Consider the following 17,943-nt stretch of genomic DNA (forward strand, 5'->3'; position numbering starts at 1 on the left):
TAATCTGTGGAGGACTTTCTTCCAGTAAATAATAAGTAAAAAGAGCTAAATTTTCCTTTGAGCCGGGATAGGATTTCAAGGGACTGTTGCTGTAACTAAGAGGAGAAGTTGCCCGGGTACACTCGGGGGATGAGTTTGTTGTCAGTATCATTACTATCCTGTAGTGAACTCAGTAGCAGCGTAGAGGTGGTCTACAGAATCTGCTGAATATTAAATACACGCAGATGTAAAATTAATAGAGCTGTGCATGCATATAGCAGTAAATCTGTTCCATAATTTATGTAGTTTTTCTCAAGATCTCATGTAAAACTGTGAATGTAAGGACTTTTCAGTAGTGTTTTTTTCCAAGCAAATGAAATTAAATTCTGTTGTACTATTAAAGCAAACTCTCAGGGATGCTCTTGAAGTTGGTTTTCTGATTGGATAGTGTACATTGTACCTTAACAGTGCTGTTTCCTTAAAATATTTAAATTTAATTTAAATTTATATTTAAATATCACTGTGAAGACAGTTTATAATATGAAGTTGGAAAAAATTATTATATTTCATGTTTGATTGTTGCATATTTTCCATCCTCAGAAAATGAAGTGACGCTTCATTAAAATTAAGTCAGATTACCTAGACATTAGGTGTAAATATTTGCAGTGTGTTTAAATAGCATTTTAACTTATCAGGATTTTAGAGAAAGACTGAGTTGCTTTGTCTCTGCCGTTATGAGTTATCTGTAAATACTTTAAACACTCATAAGATGTTACATTTGCTTACGTATAATTCACCCTACTCTTTCTCAGATTGATATGAAATAATGTTTATCTATTTTCAGCATACAAATATATAGAGAGAACTTAGTGCTGGCTATAGTAGAATGAAAGTATTTGAGAATATTTAGGACGTATATATGGGGTAGTTTGAGGCCTGCTGTTGCTCTTGCTGTAGATCTGAGAATATAGAATAGAAGCAAAGCGATGGCCTAGATTGACCAGCATTATAGATGTCATTGTAAACAAATATCACTAAAAATTGTGTCCCACAAAATAATGGCAGCTGCTGTTTTCTCTGTGATTGGGGATGAGCTTCATTGCGATAGATGGGGATTGGATTCTGATGGACTGTGCTGTTGGTCTTGTCGTTAGCATTTTTGTGGGTTTTATTGGTAAAATACAGATCAGCATTTTATAGTTAGAACAGTTACTCAGCGACAGCTTGACATGCACTCATATCTAGTGCTATCAAAATGACACTTCTGCTTATGTAAACTTACATGCTTATTACTTATGTCTCCCAAGATAATTGTTCGCTAAACAAGGCAAATGTAAACAGGAGGCTATTTTTTCAGAAAGTTGCTCCTTCAGCTTCCTGTCCATCCCAAAGGTCAAATCCTTTTTTGTGAGACCAAAAACAGCTGCTGACGCAGTGGTGACAGTGAAGAATGACAATATTGTGATCTATGGTACAGTTAAGAACTTGGAGTTAAAGGTTGTAACAGAGAAACATCCTTTCAGTGTGTTTCTGCAAACCTTAATAAGTGGCGAAAGAAAAATGCTTTTGAAATGGGCTCTCATTTAGAATGCTTATTTCTTCATATTTTAGTCTTTAAACACTCTTTTCCTGTGGAGGTCTTTACCTGATAGCGTTCATTTATATTGCTCGCATTTTACAAAATACCTGAAGTGTTGAACAAAGCTGTGCTACCACTGAATCTGGACCGCTCAACAGTGTTATCTGTAGTCATAACGTCATTGTGCGTTAGAAAGCATTATTAATGTTGTGCAGCGCACTGAGGCTCGTAAAAGCTCATGTAAAGTGCTGGTGACGGAGTAGGGGACTGAGCCCAAGCCATAGCCTTAGATAGTCCCCGCAACCTCACCCTTCACCGTTACTGCTCAGGGAGGTTTCCAGCTGTGAAAGGTTTGGGGTGGAAGCCCAGGTCCCTGGAAGTGTCGTGGCCAAAGGTGCAACTCCATTAGGTAAACTTCTTTGGTCTAGTGGCAGGAACGGTCTCAGGGGCACCACTGTGAGGATGGTGGCAGAAGGGGGAATAAAACCACACATCAGGAGCTCTTCTGTGATGAGGTGTTACGTTTAAAATATTAACTTTATCCCAGAAAATTAACTCTATCCCAGGAAATTAACTTTGTCCCAGCCAAACCCAGTACATGAGGTCTGGCCAGAGGTGTTTGAAGCTGGCTGTGGAGCAGGTACTTGTGTTGCACGGGGTTCAGTGCCCGTACTGGGTTCATTCCCAGCACTCGAAGCCAGTTTGGGTTTGTACAGGGGAGCTCTACTGACCTCCCTTCCAAGTAATCCACTGCAAGCCTAGTGGAAGAGGTGGCATTGATTCATAGCTGCCTGTTTATTTGTTTGTCATGGAGCTGAGAGAAGTTTATTGGACATCAGGTTTATCTTTGTTTTTAGCTTTTAATGCTGGGTGTACCACAGTTCGGATGCTTCACTGTGCAGTTTTTGTTGTGCTTTAAAAAAGCTTTAATTACTTCTCTCCAGCTTCCCTTCCACCAGTTTTTGTGTGGAATTTCGATGATGTTTCTCTGATTAGGCTATTAATTTATTTTTTTTATCTAAAAAAGGCAAAAAGTTTCTCTAATATGTTGATTTTTGTCTAAAAATAAAAGAAGAAGGTGACATTTCAAGGAGAATCAGTTTTCCTGGAGGAGGTTGGAAGCTGGTGTCACCTCGTAGTAAACTACTGTGTTCCTACTCGCAGTTGGGAACGGAAAATGTTCAGTAGTCCGGGTTGTTGGGGTAAAGAGGGACAGGATGCTTGCTGGAAGGCACCGTGACTGGCCCTTTTGCAATGTTAATGCTGAAGGACAAGGGGGAGTCCTGCTATGGGACTGTTTTTTTTTTTTTTCTTTTTCCAACAGACAAGAGAAATATGCTATTTTTACATGGAAAACTCCTAGAGAAAATGCAGATAAAAGAAAACAGGAACTTAGGGGAGAATTAACTGTGGCAGAAGAAAAACGAATTTGATGAAAGAAGAAGTTAGAGAACTGCTTGCCTGTTACAGGAAAAGAAAGGCAATTTCCTTTACTTTTCCAGACTATTCAGTTATTTGTAAGCGTGTTCCTTGTCCCAAGCAGTCAGCTGAATTTCATAGTACTAAACTGATACTTAAGAGTTAAATGCTGACAACAACCAAACCTTTTAAAGTAGCAACCCAGCTAGTGATACAGCTACCCCAATGAGAGGTGCTGCTAAGGCTAGAGGAGCTCAAAAAGAAGGAAAGTCGGCTAATTCTCTGTAGAGGGTAGCAATGGCAGGTAAAAACATTGTCAGTTAAAACATATTTTATCATGATTACCACAGAACTCATTATTGTGATTAAAGATGTACTAGCCATGACATGCCAGCTACATGCTGGTAGCAGAAAATACCTGCTGTTTGTAGGTTATTATCAACCTCCTTTGAAGAAAATCAGTCTTTCTTTACATTTGCAATGCAATGAAACCCCAGGCATTTCTTTGCATCTTTAATTTGAGAATGCTTTTCAAACGCAGATGCCCAGCTGCAGTGAGCAACAAAATACCTGTCTCACCATCACACAGGTTGATGGGTTTGTTATGTTTTGTGGTGTCCCGCTAAATGAAAAAGGAGTTATAGCAAATAACTGTGTTAACTTTTTGGGTTTGTTGTATTATCTGTTGAAATTCTAATATATATAGACCAATAAAACAGAAGAAAAATTTATAACAGTGCTTAACAGAGTACTGCACAATATTTTGAACCATAATTGTAAATATCATTGCTAATGTTGTATGGTACCATAAATAACATTATGGGAAATTGCCACCATGAAAAACGTCACTAACTGTATCGAAGTCATCGGTTTTAAACTGCAATTTACCTATTATCGAGTGTGATGGAAAAAATGACAAAAATGCAAGTAAAATGCAAGTTCAGATATAACTAAGCCCATTCCAGAAAGAATTTTTTCTAAATGTTTGAAGCAGTTATTTTCATGGAGAGATATACGTTAAACATCAGCTTCAATAAGCTCAAGTTACTCCGTCAGATAGATAGTGTCCAAATATTAAACTGACTGCTTTGTCAGTGAACTGACGGATATGTCATTCCTCCTATCTTTATTATTTTTTAAATAATTCAGCACATGTGCACTATTAGCACTGTAATGTGAACACTCCCATGCTGAGGATTTTATTTTGCCTGAGAAGAAAATGAGCATTGTGATTCAAAAGGTTGTTGATATCTTGCCTTTTGTGACCAGCTATTGTCTTCCTTTTCCAATGAACACATCTCGGTAACTAGATGGTACTGACTCTAAACTGAGTCTGAGAAAGCTATTCCATTTGCAGTCGTATATTTGTAAACTTACTGGATTTACTAACTACAGAAACTCCAGACTGACTAGTCGTGTCTTAAGAGGTCAGTTTATGCCTATTGCTTAACATAACATTAAATCACAATTTATATTTCTCTTTCCAGTGTGGCTTAATTTTATTTAATTTTTTAAGAATTTGATTTTTTTGTATCCCCAATTTTTTCTTTACAAACTGATGTAAATTCAGCTTTCTATCTCCATTTTTTTTCCCCTATGCCTCTTGGTGTTGCAACTTACCTTGGATGGCAGGTTATTGGTTACTGCCTACGGGAGCTTTTTCCATGAGCTAATTTAGCTGTCAGTCTGAAATTGGTAAAAAGGATGAAAGATGGATCATAGGCCTGGGGCATGCCTAGACCAATATCTAGCATATCCCTATCTGGAAGTACGCTTATTAAAACAGATTTGAAAAATATTTTTTCCAATCTTGCTCTGCCATCATTTCATCCAGCTAAGAAAAACATTTTTACGGTGACACTACTGATTCTTTGGCAGCTCTCTTTTTTCTGAAAGGGAGAAAACAGTATTTAGATACAAGATCAATAGAAAAACAAATAGACTATTACATTCCCTGGAGAAACCCCTAGAGAGAAGACAGATGCACAGAAATTTAATATTCTTGTAGGCAAAAATCACGAACATGGGGGTTCTGTTCAGCTGAAATGAACTGTGGTAAATGTGTATGAAATAAACATTTAAAAATGAGTAATAAAAAGAAAGAAAGCTTTTAGGCTAGGCTTTTTGATTTGCTCTCTTGATGAGGTGCTGTGCTTGAATTTGTGTCCCCTTCAAAAAGTCATTTTGCAACTACAAATAATGTTTATCTTAAAATTATATGGTTCAGGCAAACTTCATATAGTGAGTGAAAGCACGGTTTCTCTCCATCTGCTCTTTTTAGATGTACTCATCCATTCACAAAGTTCATACAGAGAACTGTGTGTTTAATGTTGCCTCCACTTTTTATGAAGATAATCATATTCTTCTGCGTGACCTTGAGCCTGTTGTTGTTAGAATTATGTATGTGCTTTTGTTTCTTTTCCACAATAGTTTGTAAATAAAAATAATCAAAATATGACTATAATTTTCAGTGACAATTGTGTCTGTCCACTTTCTGTCCTTGAAAGTCAAATCTTCTTGTTGTATCTACTCAATGAAAGGGACGTATGTCTTGATCTATCTGTATCTGCTGTCTCAGGCTTCTTCCTGGAGCTCCTGCACTAAACATCTAACCAGGGGTACCCTCCTGTGGAGGAGCTTCAGGAAGAGCCTTAAAGAAATGACATAATTGGCTGCTGTCACACTTCAATTGATGCTGTGCTTTTTTGCCATTTTCTTGCACCTAGGTGCAAGCCTGTCTGGAGGGTTACACAATCAGCTTTTTGAAAAAGCACAACCTTTTCCTCCACTCAGTCCTTTTTTCAAATCACATTTGTGTCCAGGTCACCACTTCTCTTCTTCCCTGAGAACGCTTTGACTGCATTCGCCCGACACGGAAAACTAGCTGTAGTCCGATAGACTTTGCATTTCTTTTTAAACACACAGATACCATTGAGCTGTGAAAGCAATGTTAGTTTCTATTCTTAATATTTAACACTTATCAGAAGCAGCTACAAGCTTCCCCCAGCTTGGACCTTGTTTGGGTTGGATTGGGTTTTCTATAAGCAAAATGCTATATTATCATTGTTCTTAAGGAACATACTGTCCAAAGTACAAGATGCAATAGGTGTGTGTGTCAAATGATGCAGGGAAGGAGGGAGAAGTTTGGGAAAAAGGGAGAAATAAAGCAGTAGTACAGGTAGTTCTTAAACTACTTTGAAGTATGTTAAATCTTACCTGTTACTGATGTCTTCTTCAATATTAATGACAGTATTTTACCTCTACCAACAACTTCATGTAATTTAGACGTAAAATTGATTTAAAGGGAGTTGGATATGCATAATATACATCTTAGAAGTTCGCACATTAGCATTTTTCAGTCGTGTTTTTCACTTTGTATCTCACAATCCCGTGGAAGTTTGAAACTGAAATCTACATACTCATTGGGTATTTTTTACTTAAATGGAGTATGTATGTGTGCACCTCTTAAATTGTCATTGTAGAGGTCTTTTGTGAGTGGCTGTGACTCTTGATTGTGGAATTTCTTAATGGAAAAATATTTTTGAAGAAGAAGAAGACCCTGATTTTGCAAACTCTTAGGTATGTGAGTAAATTTATTGCTAGGTACTCTCTCCGGATTTAGCAGGGCAACAAAGTAAAATTAATCTCATTGGGCAGTGTTCATTGGAGTATGTTCCTGAAAAGGGTAAGCACGACTCTGGATACCACACATGAGCTTATGTGATAAAAGCGGGTCTGCATGCCCACAAGGGAGCACTGAGAGACAATGGCAAGAGTAGATCCCAAATACTACCCTGCCCCAGCTGCTCCCAAGCCATCCTGGGAGCCCTTAGCCCATCAGAGACCCATCTGCACAAGCCCAGAGGAGCTCAGGGGCACAAGGGGAGGTGAGAACCCAAATTATGGACTTGGAGGAAGGGACACCCTGTCTGGGCACCTCCTTGGGTCCCAGGACAGCCTCAGCCCTGTGATCCAGGTGTGACATACATCAAGATAAGTCAATGCTAGAGCACCTGTGGGACTGAGGGGAGCTCCTGCCTAGGGGTACGGGATGCTTTAGGGGGTTCAGGAGAAGAGCATTTTGGGATTGTACAGGACTACATATGGGATGCTTAGGGGATGCTTTATGAAAGCGACATGGGGGAAGTTGGTAATGTATTGTAGGTGAAACTTCAGACTCAACAGTATCGGTGTAATCTGGTTAAAACTGCTAATGTGGTGTTTTCATATGTCGTGAAGTGAACATTTATTCCAGCAAAATTTCACAGGGAGGGCACCAGCTGTAGAGTCCCCTCTCAGCAAGGGCTAGTGCGGTAGGGCTCGTGGATCCTCTTCATGTCTGAGGGCCATGGGTTAGTAATTCCATTATTTTGAGGACCATGTAAGACATGCGTCATTCCTGCACAAAGTGGAAAGTAGAAACAATGGCGCCCTGAATGTGCTGCTTACTGTACAGGCCACAAGGAAGATGAAATTGCAGTGCACTTACTTGGTGTGAGAGACTATTATTTATTGTAAGTATTAAAATTATTCAGGAATGAACGTTTTTCTTAAACCTATGGTACTGTTTGAGAAAAGACAGGATTTAATTTTAACATCAGAAACTGAGAAAGAACAATACCCCTTTCCTGTGTGTTTTTACGTATTTTGGCAAATATCTTTTTTTATTAGTGTGGAAATACATAGGAAGAGAGGTCCACTAATGTGGATGTATGGATCATGAACCTGTGGATACCAAATTTTGTTATTCTTGTTTGAAGATAGTCCTGTCAAGAAAATCATGTAGGTTCCTGGAAGGGTAATTTGTTTAACACTGGGAGAGTATCTTTGAAAAAACTCTTGTATTAAAATCTTTATTTCATCTTCTCCAGATTCACAAAATCTGGTGAATTTATTTTTTTTCATGTTCACAAACATTAAGCAATGCATACCTGCAAGTCCCTGTGAAGCTGATAGAAAAATTATGATCAGTTAAGAAAACTGAGAAGGTTTATCTGGAATGAACACAGCTAGGAGAAATAAAAGAAAATTCAAGTACATGCTAATTCGTCCCATTTTTGTAGAAACTGATCATCTGCAGTTTTATTTGGTTGCTGAAGGATGTAGACTTTCAATATTAGGTGTTTTGAATTAGGTGGTACAGAGCCAGCAGCAGAGCTGGGGTAAGAGCTCACGACATCATTGTCACTTCTATACTCTGTTTGCCAGTCATTTATCCCCATAAAGAAAAAAAAAAAAGGAAGAAAAAAAAGCCTGTTTTGTTAATAACCAATACTGTTTATATGTATGTTACAAACCTGCAAGACACTAAGCACACTTAACTGTTTTGGATTTTTACTGGGAACTGCTCAGCAGCCCTTGAGGTGGTGGTCCACGTCTCTCACCACAGCTTTACTTAGGCAGGATATTTACATACTCTACTATAGTTACTGTTCTGTGCATCATGCCTTTGAGTTTCTTTTGAGAGAGGTACCAGCGTTATGGATTCTACGTGAAAGTGCTGCAAAGGCAGGCATAATTTGAACAGGAATAATTTGAAGACAGAAGAAAGTAATAACAGAAAGGTTAGAAAACCTTCCCAGTGGTACAGGTATTCTGGAGAAGGCTGCTGTCAGAGATTATGAACTTCCCATCACTAGAAGTATTAAGAATATGTCTATCAGGAACGATGCTGGTATAGTTTATGCTGTCCTGGGATGAGATGGCCTCTCACCCTACTGCATGGTGTTGTGTGTTAAGCTCCCTGGTATGTTTTGTGTTGCATTAGTAACCTCCAACAGCTGCCTCGTGTTAGTCATCAGGCCTCGCCATCTTGCAAGATAACACATAGAGTAAGGATCCCACCATAGTGCTTTTCTGGGTTTTTCAGGAATTCTTCCTTGGAAAGCTCTTTTCCTGTGAAGAAGGAGTGGTTTGGCAGACAGGCTCTGGCACTGCTTGTTGTCTGTCCGTGGTGGGGTTTGGTGTCCTGGGAGTCTTTGTTTCTTTACAGCCCCTAGGAATCCTTCAACCCATAATGGATGGTGGCTTTACACCACTGAATGCATCGGGCCTCTTTCAGGAGAGCTTTGCAGAGAAAACAGGAGCTTGTGTATGCATTAATGTAGGCCTGGACATATTTCACGTGCAATCGTTCTTGGTCAGAGGTGCAGTATCTGGCACAGAAACTCCATCTTCCTTTGAATTCGGGGTACTGACGCTTGTTGCAAGCTGGAGGACGGTAGCACAAGGAAGGACTGGTGAAAACGCGGTGTAGGACAAGGTTTGTCTCGAGGGAAGGTAGACTTGTCCTGAAGACACTTGCCTTTGGCTGTGTAGCTTTAGTCAGAGTTGTCAAAAGTTAATTTTTCACAAACATCTGAAGAATTCAAAGTCTTGCTGAAAGTTGCTGAGCACTTTCCTCTAGCATCTGTTTCTTCAGAGAGAGATAGAGTCTATGTGAAATATGTTCTGCAGTGAGGACTGGGTGCAGTAGCAAATACCAACTGAATTTTTTGGGTGGAGCTTACTTGCCTTTGACTGGTATTATATTCTTTGGCTTTCCAGAAATTGCTCTATATCAAAAAGTGGAATTTTAAATGTCTGAAAAAGGGGGACCCAAGCCCTTGCAGATAATTCACATTGTCCAGAAGGGAAGAGACGCGTGAGGAGAGATGCTAACAGTCTTTTGTCTCTGTGTCCTGTAATGGTTTTTTCTATCTATCTTGTTTGAAAGCAGATTGTGTGTGAAGGGTATTTAAAAATATCCAAACCGATCAAAATCATCTATGGCACAGAGGCAGAAATAGCTGGGAAAACAAACAGACTGGAGATGAAATATGGATGAGATAGACATACCAGTGTTTCATGAAAGAGAGAGCTTAAAACCAAAAGCCAAGAAACACAAATATAGGGAGTTAAAGTACAGATACTTTATGATTCGTAATACTGTCTTCAATTAACCATGATACAGAATTGCATGATTTTTTTCCTTTATAAAGAGAAATCCATCTCCTTGCTTATTTTTCTACTTGCTGCTTTCTGTTTAAGTTAATTCAGCAGTAATTGGATACACTGTGTCTAATTCTTAATAAATCAACAGAACTTTATAGGGATATTGACAGTGGCTTTGCTAGCCCCATTGTTTCTATCAAGAGTTTTATTCTGCTTCAAAACAATTTGCTGTGAACGCCCTTGTTTGTTTGCCACACTAGGCTTTGTTCTGGCTGAAAACTTTGATTTATAACTGTATATAATTGATGGCTGTGGGGTAGGTGGACTATAGCTATTGCTCCTCCTCTTTTAATCTAGCTTTGCGTAGAAATCCATGTAGTGGAGCATTCTCAAGGGAACCAGGCTGGGAAATTTTCTGTATACCCAATGGGAGGCCATTAATCATAGTGAAGAGTCTCTTACTGGCTGCAAGCATGTTTGTGAAAGTCAGGAAAACAAAAGTGGACCACCTCAAAATGACTGATCAAGAGAATAGATGTTAAAGCCAATGTATTCATTGTGATACATCAAAAAAAAAGAAAAAGAATAGTTTATGCATTGCTAATTGCATTGAAGTATATGTATTTGGATAGATTTGGCACTTGAAAAGATACTGTATACACTAATAAATGAGTATAATTGTAGATGTCAGAGATCAGAATGCTAGGAGAAATAAATAAAAGATTTAATTGCTGCTCTTGATTTGTAGGAGAAACTTCTAAAGCAACAGATAAGAAATGCCAAAAGTGTTTGCTGAATGTGTGTCAGAGCAGAGCCAGTTAAAAGAAATGTGCTGAAAAATCTAAACTGTTTAGTGAGATTTTGATGAATATTTATCACAAAAATGTCTCATTCAAAAATATTTTTAAAAAATGGAACATTTTTAGGAAAGTTAGCAAATAGTTTTTTCCTGCAGCTCATGGCACCTAGCCGCCTGGTTGCAACCCAGTGCAGGTGAGGCAGCACGTGCTTACCCGAGAGCACCTGCAAGCTCTCGGAGGTGGCATTCGCCGGCTTACTGTCAACCCCCCAAAAACATGTTTTCATGACTGGGGATCTCAGTGTTTCTGCAGCTCCTGCTATCTTCTTGCATCCTTCACAAAAACCTGCTGTTCAAATGCAAATCTAATGGGTTACAGTTGTGACTGGGCAGAAGGTAATTTTACAACGAAGTGATTGTGCTACGATTTGAGTGTAACAAAGTTGGATACAAGATGGACTTACAGGAGGTATTTTTGTGATCAAAAATTTCTGCCCAGCAGGGAGAAATAAACAAAGTAAAGAGGCTCGAATGCACTTTTTAAGCACTGAGAGTCTGGACCTTTTCCCATATAAATAGCCATATTTATATTCCTATAGTATAGGAATCGGGATATTGTAATAAGACATCACAACATTAACTTTATTTACTAGAGAAACTGTTTTTTTTTTTTTTACTTCCGAGGCTAAATTTAATGCAGTCAAAGGTAATGCTACAGTTAGTTTTCTCATGAACCTGTGGTACAGCAGCGTACTAAAATCAGTTATTTTACCTCACAAAAACTCTTCAAGTGAAGCTTCCTACCCAACGACTTCAGCCTATGTACTTTAAAAGGGTTACTAAATTTCATAAATAATTTCCATGAATAATGCTTAAAAATGAAAATAGCGCTTTCCATAAATTATAATCTGCTGTTTTGATAACCTGATAAATTAAGATGGAAACATTTTCTCCAGAAATCAGTACAGTAAAAACTACAACTCATCCTGACAAGGTAGTTACAAAGTTAAAAATGGCATTGTAAGCAGTAACGTAAATCTTACTAAAGAATGCAGAAGAATCAATGTTCATTCTGAAACATTAAATATATTTCTTATTAATGTATACTAAATTTATGGTAATGGGGGAATAAGAGTAAGACACTAACTTACATTTGCTATTTTTTTAAGATCAAGGGAAAAAAACATTTCCCTGTGATTAAAAGAAAAAAAAAACCACCTTGGTTTGTCTTTTTCACTATTTATGTAAAGGGATTAATTTCAGCTGTATGTTCTGCAATTGCCAGTATTTTTATCCTGTTTTAATTCAATACTGTTACACATATTAGCATGAATTCGGGGTTTTTTTGACATACTATAGTGAAACAAAAATACAGTCCATGTCCCAAAGAAATATGTTCATGCTTGACATAAAGCACATGTTAAGATCTGATTATTTCAAGTTAAGCATATGCTGAAGTTGCTCTCAGTGGAGGTGGCTTCTCTGAGCTGCAACTTACCCCCTTACGTACTTTGTTAAATTACAGCCTTGTCAAACGGAGTGCCGCATCCTGTTGTAATGGTGTCCACACGTGGATGTAGTGCTGCCTCTAATCTTAAATCCCTTTTAATTACTGCCCCTTCACTTGTTTTCTTGTTTCCTGGCATGGTGGAAGTCCAAGTGAAATGAAGTCCAAACTTAAGTGTTCATCTCAACTATTCATCTTAGCTTTCCTTATTGTTATGTTTATGCAGAGTTTTATTAGGCTCATGGGATCAAAATGTATTCCCTTAGTTTTACAAAAAGTGAATAGCCTTTGTACATCCTTCGCATTTAAAGTAAACACAGAGTTTTTAAAGTGTTTTTTTTCAACAACTAAAATACGGTCTTATATTCTAAGTATAAATCATAATTTCATTATCAACAGAGAGAGGTCCAAAGCAATATATATGTATAGTTGAATGAAATAAATGGCATCTGTGTGTAAAATGTATTCCCTTGCCCAAGCAAACACTTCATAACAACATGAGTGAAAAGGTGTATTTAAAAAACAAAGGCTTAAAGCTTGTTACTTCTAAGTTACATGGAATGCAGTTTCTGTAAAATATGAAGCTCACTGGATATGATCCAGACCAGCTGAACTATGTTAAAAGGCATAAGAAACAGTCATAGCTTTGCATGCAGTTATTTAATTGGCAAATAGATTTTTCTATCACTGTCACTGGCAATAGCAGCCATTTGATACCAGGGCTTGGATTAAATGTTTCATCAGTAGTGCCTATTTAAGGATCTTTATGGAACAACAAGTTAGTCCCCTGGGCAAGCCCATGTCAACTGCAATAAAGAGATCCACACAAGTGAACGAGATATATTTTTGCAGGATTTACAGGGAGACTAGGATTCACTTTGCTATCTGAATGCTTTTGAAGGCTGCTTCCCATTTTGCTTAACTACAGTGTCTGCTGGTGGCAAATATTGAATACTGAGTATTGCACATCTAAAGGATTTTTATAATTTTCTTGTGAAAATGGATTTATAAGCAGTTGTCATATTTCTGGAAATAGGTGAGTCTCTGATAAAAGCAGATGTTGCAGGATTTAGGTAGGTTTAATTTTCTGGTAACTATTCTGCATCTAGACTAAACCTACTGATACTCCAAGTAGCTGCCTTTGTTTTTTCTCTGTCTGTCAGAAAAAAAAATCCAAAAAACCTTGAACACTTCCCTTCCCCTTTTAACATAGGGAAAATGTAATGTCTGTGGATTTCAAGATTGCTTGACTTTATTTGGTCCACTATCCTGCTCCCAGGGTGCTCATAAGATCTGTGCATGTAGTTAATCCTTGCTGCAATGTTTTATAATTGGTCCGTATAATATATACATTTGTCATTTTATAGCACGTTGGTTGAATTTAGAAGCATTTTTAAAGTCAATTTTGAATATGTATCTGTGTTTGTCATGGAACCCGAGTCTGTTTTTCTTGGCAGCTAGACTAATTTTTCCCCGGTTGATTTTAATTTCAAGCTTTTTTTTTTAATATATGTCTTCTAGAAATTCTTTAAGAACAAGCAAAAATATGTAACATAGCTGAAACCGATTACCTCTACTATTCGTTTTCATGTCTCTGTAAGCGTGCTGGGCATAAATTTAAGTCTCAGCTGTTCCTTGGCATCTTTTTGATCTGAACTGATGATACTGTGTCTAACCTCTTTAGCTAAGTTACCTTTTTCTAAGGTTGAAAAGTGGAGAGTGAATGCCTCTGAGGTTGAATTAAATGAGCCGTTTGCAACAGATGCAAACTCTGGTGAATAAGCATCTTTCAGGCTCACTTGAAATAGTCCAAACTTTTGTTCACTGACTGTTCTCCAGTGCAAAGCACAACTTGAACATGACCATTACTTAAAGTCTTGGTCCCTGGGATTCTGGTGAGAGTAAGAGTAGTCCAAGTACACACACATGGCAATTCATGTTCTCCAGAAGTAAAATATATGGCTATGTATATAATATATATATGTTTATATGTATTTGTGTTTATAAATTTATATAATTTGTATATTTCAATATAAATGTATCAGTGTTTTTTTAACTTAAACCCACTTTCCTAACAAGCCTTTTCATTGTGTTTTTGTCATACAGAGGGAAAACACAAACCACAGCAAAGTAACTTCTAAAGCTAGAGATAGAAAGTCAAATTGCCACCTGTACAAGGGCCCTTTTACACCAGCTGGTAGTGGAGAAATGCTTCTAAGTAGTAGTGTAGTATTTTACATTCACCAGATCTTTAGAGTAATGTCAATGTAAAAGGGCGTAAGTATAATGTGTACTTAAGAGTTGTAGCTGAGCAAATTTCTCTATGCAAAATGGGAAAGGGAAACAAGCGAGCAAGTGCATAGCTCAGCCAGTCCTCCTTCCCTCTCACTTTTCTTAGTCCCCATTACTTTCTGCATCATCCTGAAGATCTGACAGCCAGCGTTAACTCAGTTCATGTTTGTTGTTTATATAGTCATGCATTTGGATGATTAATGTAGGGCTGTTCTGGCTTTCATAACTTGCCCCAGGTGGTTCTTTTCTGGGTTGGTGTAAATAATGGGTGTTTTCATGATACAAACAGTGTCCGAGAGATATGTCTTTTTGTCTCACTTAGGTCTGTCCTGTTGTGGTTGCTTTAAAGAGAGCGTTAGGTTTTATCTAGGGACTACAAAAGTGAAATACTTTCATGCCTGCAGTTTTATCAGTATTTAAAAAAAGAAAAGAAAAAGGAACCAATGGGCTTTGAGCCCAAAGTAAAGTCTCTTCTACATTTTACAGTAGCATCAAAATGGAAAGGTCTCTTTACTCTGCTTTATTTACCCTTGTACTAAGGAATCGCATCCTGTATAACTCTGAAAAAACTATTGCTGTGTCCTTGAAATCCAGACCTCAAGACTCAGTCCTCCCAAAAGACTTGGAGGGAATCATCCAACTAATCAGCTATTGACTGGGCAGCAGGTGGAGATTGCTTAGTTTACTGATAAATCATCAGACATCTGGATGGAAAGAAGATGCTTGTGGCTAATCTATGTGTCTCTGTGTACTTAAAACCTTGAATTGTCTTCTGCCCTTACGGTTTTGTGTGCTTGTTTCAAGGCAAAGATTTCTGTGGCAACAACCGTATTTTTAAAGCCAAGCTGTTTCAGGCGTTGACCATCGCTGAAGACTTTGCATGCTGTCACAGAAGAAATAATACCACGTCGTCATCATAGTGACTAAATAAATCTGCCCTGTTCTGTTGTTCCTTACCAAGAGTGCACATCCGTAGCTGTCTGTGCTCTCCCTCGTAGGTTGCTTGTGCCTTTCTCCATGACTCAAGGAGGCATGAGATGTGCATCAATTTGCATGATATTTCAGCCTCGTAACTTGGAGTGCTGTGACTGCTAATGTGTTTGTTGGGTAGGTTTTTCTGCTTGTACAGATTAATGACCCGATTCGGAAGCCGTTCTACATGCCGGACTCCTGCTGATTTCTGTTTGTGCAGAGCTGCTAGGGAAGCTAACTTTGAGCATATATCCTGGCACAATTTATTCAAGGTCCAGTCCTGGTGCCCAGCTGGAGTTCAAATATAATAATAAACTGGCCTTCGCACAAAATCCTTCTTTCTCTCATTTTGAAGCAGAAATTTTTCCTGCCTGCTGGAGGAGGTGCATCCTGAGCACTTCGGGCCTGGGTGAAGGTCTCTGTGGACATCTGGTACTGCTCCAGGCACTTCTCCGTGCTGCCACGGAGCGTGTAGTTTGGAGACAAGAAATACGTATTGGCTTCTCTATAAGTTCTTGTGTCGTGAAATACAGAGTACCTGCAGTATTTTGAGGAAAAACTTAGCATTTCCTCCATATATTTATTGCATCTTTAATTTGCACCTTTAAAACGCTCTGAGTTTTCTTGATGCTCAACAACTGAAGGGTCTGTTCCCCCCTGTTGAGGCCTGAATTTTCCATGCACGTGGTGGTTGGCAAGGTGCTTTGTAATGGACCCTTAGCTGTCAGGAGGACAGTCATGTGATGGGTCAATCCAGCTTGAGGAAACGGTGGTCTTGCCTGTAGGTGAGCCAAGAGTAGCTGTGCGTGTTGTCTCTTTGCCAGTAGCTATAGGGCTTCACCATCTAACCCCATCCTCAACGGTGTATATGTCTACGGGTCTCCGAGTTGCTTACTGCTTAGTGACTTAACCTATGATTTTTACTGTTAGAAATCCTGGATTTCCATCTCCTCGAAATAGTAATAATCCTGAAAATCTGTAGAAAAGTAGTTTTTTAAGAATTTAAAAATCCTATTTCCAACCAGGTTGAACTGCAGTATACTTGAACATAAACCTTTCCTGGCTTCTCGCCAATACACTTTTGAGGAGAAATTCTTCCTCACAGAAGGCGGCTTTTTGAAGTGCCTTGGAGATTTGTAATGCTAGAAGTAGCCAAGGTGAGGATGGATTAGTAGGCAGAGTGCAGGTGTGTGTTAAATGCAATTTATCACATGGATACCATCCCCAGGTATGTGGGTGGGTGGGTGGGTTGAGAGGTGCCTACCTAAAGCTTTAACTTGCTCAGTCAACAGGTAATTCAGAGGATTTTCACAGTTTTCACTGCTTCTAACATCATTACTGCAGTCACAGTTTCACACAAATTAGCTATTCTTGAACAGTTTTCCAGTTGTGTTAGATGTAAGCATATTTCTCTGCAGAATCACTCAAGCGTGGATGCCTTTTCTTTCTGTCTAGTTGTTGCAACAATTGTATCTATTGTGACCAGTGAGAAGTTACCACTGCCTGGTAGGTAGTATTGTGACTTCTCATAGGGGATTTCATCTTTTGATTTCATGCACACATTTGTGGAGAAGACTCATGTCATAAAAATCTTTGTGTGTCCCCACCATCTCTTTCCAGCAGCACTGGACAATTAGATGCTGATTTTACACGTATATTAGTGTGACACTGTTGGGACATCAGTGGATTTACCTGTGATGAAATCCTTAAGACTGAGTTATCTGACTTTGTGACTTGCCTTTGGCTTTGTACTGTCTCCCAAGAATATCTATTTGCATTTTCATTGGAGACTTCAGAGGCATCATCTTTTCAGATGTGAGAAGTAACAGCAATAACCTGCATTAGCAAATCCTCCTACAAGCTGCTTCTGTTTCCTTAAACTTCATGCTTAATAGATGCTGGTAAATACTCTTTCTTTTCATCAAAATAACTTGTGAAGAACAGTGATTTTAAAGACTTCTTCATGCTAAAACTGCACAGATCTGCTCAGCTAGCTATGTCATAGATGCTCATTGACTGCAGTGTGAGAATAAACAAGGGAGATATAAATCTGAAAATACTGCAAAAGTTGAGAGAAAAGTGACTGTGATTTTGGAATGACGCTGTGTCTTTTTTGGTTATGGATGGGTGAGACCGATTCATTTAATGCCAATAGCAAAGTGTCATTGTCTTCAGCTAGTCTGAGATTTTGCTGTTATAGGTGTGGTTAGAGAGATTTGACATTTTCACTTTGATACCTGAAACCACAAAAAAAAAAAAGTGATTTCTTTTCCTGTTACCATGTAGACTCTACCTCCTTTTTTTTCCAAAGTTCATTTCATCCCTCACAGCTGAGCTGAAAAATCAAATACCAAATCTGATATGCTTGCATTCCATGTGGAAAAGAAAGCCTGGATTTGGATTCAATTCTACCTCTGAATAAATAGAGCCTACTTTTCAAACAAACCTGTGCTGATTAATAAT

Source organism: Gavia stellata, chromosome 6, assembly GCF_030936135.1.
Source record: "Gavia stellata isolate bGavSte3 chromosome 6, bGavSte3.hap2, whole genome shotgun sequence".
Classification (NCBI taxonomy): Eukaryota; Metazoa; Chordata; class Aves; order Gaviiformes; family Gaviidae; genus Gavia; species Gavia stellata.